The sequence below is a fragment of the Sinohyriopsis cumingii genome, unplaced genomic scaffold, assembly GCF_028554795.1.
Source record: "Sinohyriopsis cumingii isolate HCF-2022 unplaced genomic scaffold, ASM2855479v2 utg002169l, whole genome shotgun sequence".
In the NCBI taxonomy this organism is placed as follows: Eukaryota; Metazoa; Mollusca; class Bivalvia; order Unionida; family Unionidae; genus Sinohyriopsis; species Sinohyriopsis cumingii.
Genome location: NW_028316144.1, coordinates 27,835 through 33,834, shown reverse-complemented (window position 1 = coordinate 33,834; position 6,000 = coordinate 27,835). Strand labels below are relative to the sequence as shown.

The window sequence follows — 6,000 nt, the reverse complement described above, 5'->3', positions numbered from 1 at the left end:
AGCATCAACATAAGCTCTAGTCACACCCACACGTATTGACACCTGTGAAGAACATCAATGCATCATGGCTTAGGTGACAAAGATAGTCTTGTACTAGGTTAACTTATGTACAAACATCCGATGTACAGTTTGCTTTTTAATAAATCAACATTTTAAAAATATTTCTCTCCAATACACGATAGACTAAGGACATACAATGTGTATAGTGCCGTTTGGGTGTACTTCCAGTAAACATGGGCACACTCAAATACGCTATCTATTATCTGCCATATTTACCTACATACGTACCCGTTACCCTGACCTTTAGCCACTAAATGTGTGTCTGTATGTCTGTTTCTCTGATCGATTTGTCACTTTTGAGGGACCTATATGATGGGTGAACTTTCTTTCTATTGACTCCATAACTATCTACTTACGTACCCATCACCTTGCCCTTTAGCCTTTCTCTCTCTCTCTCTCTCTCTCTCTCTCTCTCTCTCTCAACATTTGATTTGTCTCAAAACATCTACCCCAACTTTGACGTACATTTATGCCAATATATTTTTCAAAACAGTTAATAGGAGTTCTACCTAACTTTGAATTGTTTGGGACGGTTGGAGGTAACGAAATGGGCTGTCGTTGTGAACTGATGAGGAAAGATAATCACTCTAGCCAAACAGATACAAATTATCTGCTCTTATGAGATGCATCAATGTAGTATATACAGAAGTCAGTCCGTCCTAATATTCACAAAGTTGTAACATTTCATAAAATAGTCAATGATAACTTCCCTGATTTAATAACCAGCATGCTTCAAACGAAAACTGCAGCCATTAATATGCGTAGAAATTTGTTTTAATGAAAATCTAAATTTTCCGTAGTATTCATACAAACTACACATATTGCACATCTAGCCACGTGGACCCCACATTTTAGACCCTGACATTCTTAGCAAGACAAACTCTTTCTTTGAAAACCTCTAAAACAATTTTAAGCCTTTCCATCTTGACGCCACCAGTTCAACATGGTGGCCTAATGTAAAATTTCCATTAGAGACGATAGTCTTCTCCCCATCTTACCATCAGATGCCAGTTTCAGTCTGAAATGGCTTAATATCCTACTATCCACCTACATTCTACATTCGAGAGAACAAAATACTTATTTGGATTGATAAAAACGGATGATGCAAGAAGGAAAGAAATGAACTGTCAGAAGTGGGATTTGAACCCACGCCCACATTCGTGGACCAGAACACTCTATGCAGGTTTATAACCTTGAGTCTGGCGCCTTAGACCACTCGGCCATCCTGACATATATAAAAGCGTCACGAAACTGACTAATTGTTGAAGGCTTCCATATATAAAAGCCCTATCTTTTGTAAAGTCATTTGAGTAATGTATGTTTTTTTAAAAATGTATATACTTTGCATACGATAAGTCCATTTTCCATAAACTAACGACAACTGTATTTGACGGGTCTTCTATTTACATTAGACTAATAAATGTTGGGCAACTTCTTCTGTTGTGCAATCTGCGTCAGCCATTTTTGTTATATAACTCGCGTCCAAATGGAAGGCCATGGTGCTACAAAAACGGCGAATTTAAAATGCACCATAATTGAATGCATCGGACTGGCATACCTGCCGTGTATGATACGCGTATTGGTGGAAAAATGAATAGCTTCATTTTAATTAAATAATCTACGGATAAATGTGTTTGTGTGTGTTTGTGTTTCTGTGTGTATATTTTAATTTCTCCTTTTGTAGTCTCTGTTTGTCTGTCCCTCTCCAATTTTAATTTGGCACAAACGTCTATCCCACGTACGATACACAAATTTGAATGAAATGCTGACAGTGACTTGGTGAGTAAAGATAATCATTCTAACCAAAGAGACACAGTTCTCTCCTCATATGAAATGTATCAATGCAGTGTAACTTGAGGTCAGTCCGTCCTAAGATTGGCAAAGCTGCTGTAACAGTTGTTAAAGTGGTGAATGAAAATTTGCCTGACTTGATATTCAGCATGTCTGAAATAAAAAGTGCCGCTACTAACATACGTAACAATTTTGTCTTAATGGAAATCTTAAATTTCCCCTAGCGTTTATACAAACTACACATATTAAACGTACAGTTGCGTGGACCCAATATGTTTGACCCTGAGAATTTTAGCAAAACAAACTCTTTCCGTGAAAACCCTTAAACCACTTTTATGGCTTTCCATCTTGACGCCATCCTTTTCATCATGGCGGCCTAATGTTAGATTTCTGCTAGAGGCAACACTCTTCACCCTCTTTAACATCAGATGCCAGTTTGAAGCTGAAAAGTCTCAATATTCTACTATCGACTTACATTCGAGAGAATAAAATACTTATTTTGATTGATGCGAACGGATGATCCAAGAAAAAAAAAAGTCAGCTGTCAGAAGTGGGATTTGAACCCACGCCCACATTCGTGGACCAGAACACTCTATGTAGGTTTATAACCTTGAGTCTGGCGCCTTAGACCACTCGGCCATCCTGACATAAGTATAAGCGTCACGAAACTGACTAATTGTTGAAGGCTTCCATATATAAAAGCCCCATCTTTTGTATAGTCATTGAGTAATGTATGTTTTTATTAAAAATATATATACTTTGCATACGATAAGTCTATTTTCTGTAAACTAACGACAACTGTATTTGACCGGTCTTCTATTTACATTAGGCTGATAAATGTTGGGTAATTTCCTCTGTTGTGCAATCTGCATCAGCCGTTTCTGTTATTTAACTCGTGTCCAAATGAAGGCCATGGTGCTACAAAAACGGCGAATTTAAAATGTACCATAATTGAATGCATCGGACTGGCATACATTCCGTGTGTGATACGCGTATTGGTGGAAAAATGAATAGCTTCATTTTAATTAAATAATCTACGGATAAACGTGTGTGTGTGTGTGTGTGTGTGTGTGTGTGTGTGTGTGTGTGTGTGCATGTGCGTGTGTGTATCATAGAGGTTATGTCACTGAAACATTTGCATAAGAAGAGAGACATCCCGAATGTGATATCTCATGAAGAAATGAAAATTCGAAATGTTTTTCTTGAGCCGGATATCGTTAAATGCAAACGTTTAGCACGACATAAAGCATAAGAAAAGCTAGTTAATACTTGGGAAAATGACAGAAATTACAGTCTCAACGTGGTATGTGCTGGCTGGTATATTACAGTAAAAAGTCCCTCCCCACCCCACCCTTGCCAATGGTTTCAATTTTGTAACTTTTCAGAAAAACGGATGGGGGAAAGTACTAAAAGTTGTTTGAACCAAATTTCAAGTTGACAAATAGATTCACAAATATGTCTGACTCTGATTTATGGACCATACAAAACAATTAGAATACATCAACTGTATTAGTTTGGGAAAATATTGATGGAAAAGAGAAGAAAAAAACTCCTGGCTCCAACAAATTCCAAGCCACCCACCCCCAGTCCCATATTATAATATGAAGTAACATACTTATTTAACTTCAATGCATCCGTATGCTGATATCGGCATTCTAAATCTGTTTAATATAAACCCTACCAACAATACTGAACTTGCAGCCATCCACTGTTACACGGGCACTTGATTGTGGGGATAACTAATAATAACGGGTCCCCGAGTGGACGAGTGGTCTAAAGCGCTCTCCGTTACGGATCACTGTCATCTCACCTCTCTCTGCGTGGGTTCGAGTCTCGGATTCGGCCAATGTGGGTATGCGACAAAGCTTGCCAGTAGGTTCTCGTGGGTCGATGGTTCTTTCCGGGATTTTCCCGGGTTCTTCATCCACCATTAATACTGGCGCCATTTATAGCCTATCGTTTCCTGAAAAATGGCGTTAAACCCTACAACAACAACAACAACTAATGATAACAGACTCGGAATTAATTAATTGGGAGTGTTATTATTGGTTTCCCCCCTCAATCAAGTTCTTCTGAATGTTACAAATGATCATTATACAAAATACAGTTTATTACAGTAATTTGTGTTATAAAAAAGATGCATTTATTTAATTTAGTTACTAATGGAATTGTATGACAAATATGCCTCGCGTTACATAGATGTTACTAACATGGCTAGTTGCTATCTCTATATAAAGATTCTGTCTGTCAGGGCCTTCGAATAATAGAAAAAAAAAGATGTTGAATGAAACCCAAAGACGAAATTTGACACAAGACGGCCTTTGCCGGGGATTATTATTGCATGAGCTGTCCATACAAGAATACATACCAGTTGATCATTATAAATCTGGTAGCTCATTGGTGGTTCTTATTGATTCTGGTCCAGAGATAAAGATGATGCAAAAAGTAAAATGGCCAATCATGTCTTGCAATACAGTTTTCATGGTATAAAAGGTTTTAGATGGTCATTTGCCCTTTATCCAAATACAAAGGCATCACCAAGTGATCTTTCTATTTCAACCTGGAAATGGATTGATGAACTTTATGTATATCGCTTTAAGCCACCATTTCTGCTGCATGGATGGTTCAAGCAATTCTTAAAATGCACTTTCTGCACGAAATCTCACGGACACACAGATGATTGCTAAGCATTACAGAAACCCAATGAAGCAAATAAATTATCTTCGTGATGGACCAATGTCAGTTACTCAAGAAGATCAGGTACATTATTCTAACTATTGATTTGGAGGATTTTCATCAGAGCCTTCTCACTGTAGATGGCTTCTTTATCATCTGGAAGATGTGGATATATAGTTATAAGCGGAACCACAGTACACATCCTTTCCCAGTTTATCAGAAGCTTTCTGATGAGCATGATTTTCCAAATGATGCTCATAAGATGATTAACAAACTTGCTGTCGAAACTCTAAGCTAGGACAGGCTGAATTTGATGACTATGCACGAAAAAAATGTCTGTGCCAGCACAGAAGGAACTAACAGCAGCAGTGAACCTTCTGTAGCATTCAATTATTTTACTTTCCTTCTTTAGTGACAGTCTAAATATTCAACAGATGAAAATCTAATAAGACTTACTTTAGCGTATGCCTTGTTCTAGTCATGGGAAAACAAGTTACCGATTCAGACAGTGTCAATACGATATTTAAGAATTTAATGACAACGGAAACAAGAGAGGATCTTAATTTTAGTCTATTATAAATTCATGTCAATAATAAAGTTGCTTGTGTCAAAAATAGATCAAAGCATTGTATATTCCACAATTAACATCGATATTGTTGAAAATATGTTCTGCCAATAGAGTTCTCTGTATTATGGGGCTGCTACTAACCCAACATTTAATTCCTATCGTACAGGAAAATTTTCCAACATTATTATTATTCTATCATGATAAGAGAACCTGTTTTTAATTCTTTTCAGCTGTAGAGGTGCAAGACAAAACAAGCATTACCATCGTGATTCTATACTTTGATGCAGGAATACAAATCAAAGGTCGACTAAATTACAATGAATTAAATTGTGGTCACAAAAAAATATGAAATGCATAAATGCATAAAGACATCCATGGCTTACAACATTTTGTCTCTTTGAAAAGTGGTCTGAATCAAGAAGGTATTGTAGGAATAGTTATACGCAATAGCCATGAAACCTTGGAAATATAAATGACAACATCTTTGTACACTATCAGTACTTCTCACTGCAATCTAAACTCCTAAGTAGCTAATTTCTTACCAGTATTAAAGCTGGATGTATGAATCCAATTGTAAATTAAAACTGAATAAAACGGACACAATGCAGTTTCATCTGGCTTTATGTGCAATATTATCCTTTTCTAGGATCTCAATATATAGAAATTCAAAACGTGGTGATGTGAAGTGTAGCTATCAGTTATATTGCTTTATTAATTGGATACATGCCCTGGATTTGTCATCCATCTCTACATCACTGTGTGCCTCCCATTGATCATAATGTTTTATTCGGTTCCATTCCGTCATTGAGATATGGGAAATTTCCAGTAATGCAAATTTAACTGGGAGACACTTTTCCGTTCACATAATACATAAAAAGTGAAGTTAACCCAAAACAAATACATTT

General features: G+C 36.8%; 2 non-coding genes across 2 annotated transcripts; both read right to left on the bottom strand.

Moving 5' to 3' along the window:
• Positions 1–1,185: 1,185 nt before the first annotated feature.
• Trnal-caa (transfer RNA leucine (anticodon CAA)) lies at positions 1,186–1,290 on the bottom strand. Its single transcript has 2 exons — positions 1,253–1,290; positions 1,186–1,231 (listed from the first exon to the last, which is right to left on the bottom strand). It is a non-coding gene; the product is annotated as a tRNA-Leu (tRNA).
• Positions 1,291–2,393: 1,103 nt separating this feature from the next.
• Positions 2,394–2,498, bottom strand: Trnal-caa (transfer RNA leucine (anticodon CAA)). Its single transcript has 2 exons — positions 2,461–2,498; positions 2,394–2,439 (listed from the first exon to the last, which is right to left on the bottom strand). It is a non-coding gene; the product is annotated as a tRNA-Leu (tRNA).
• Positions 2,499–6,000: the final 3,502 nt, after the last annotated feature.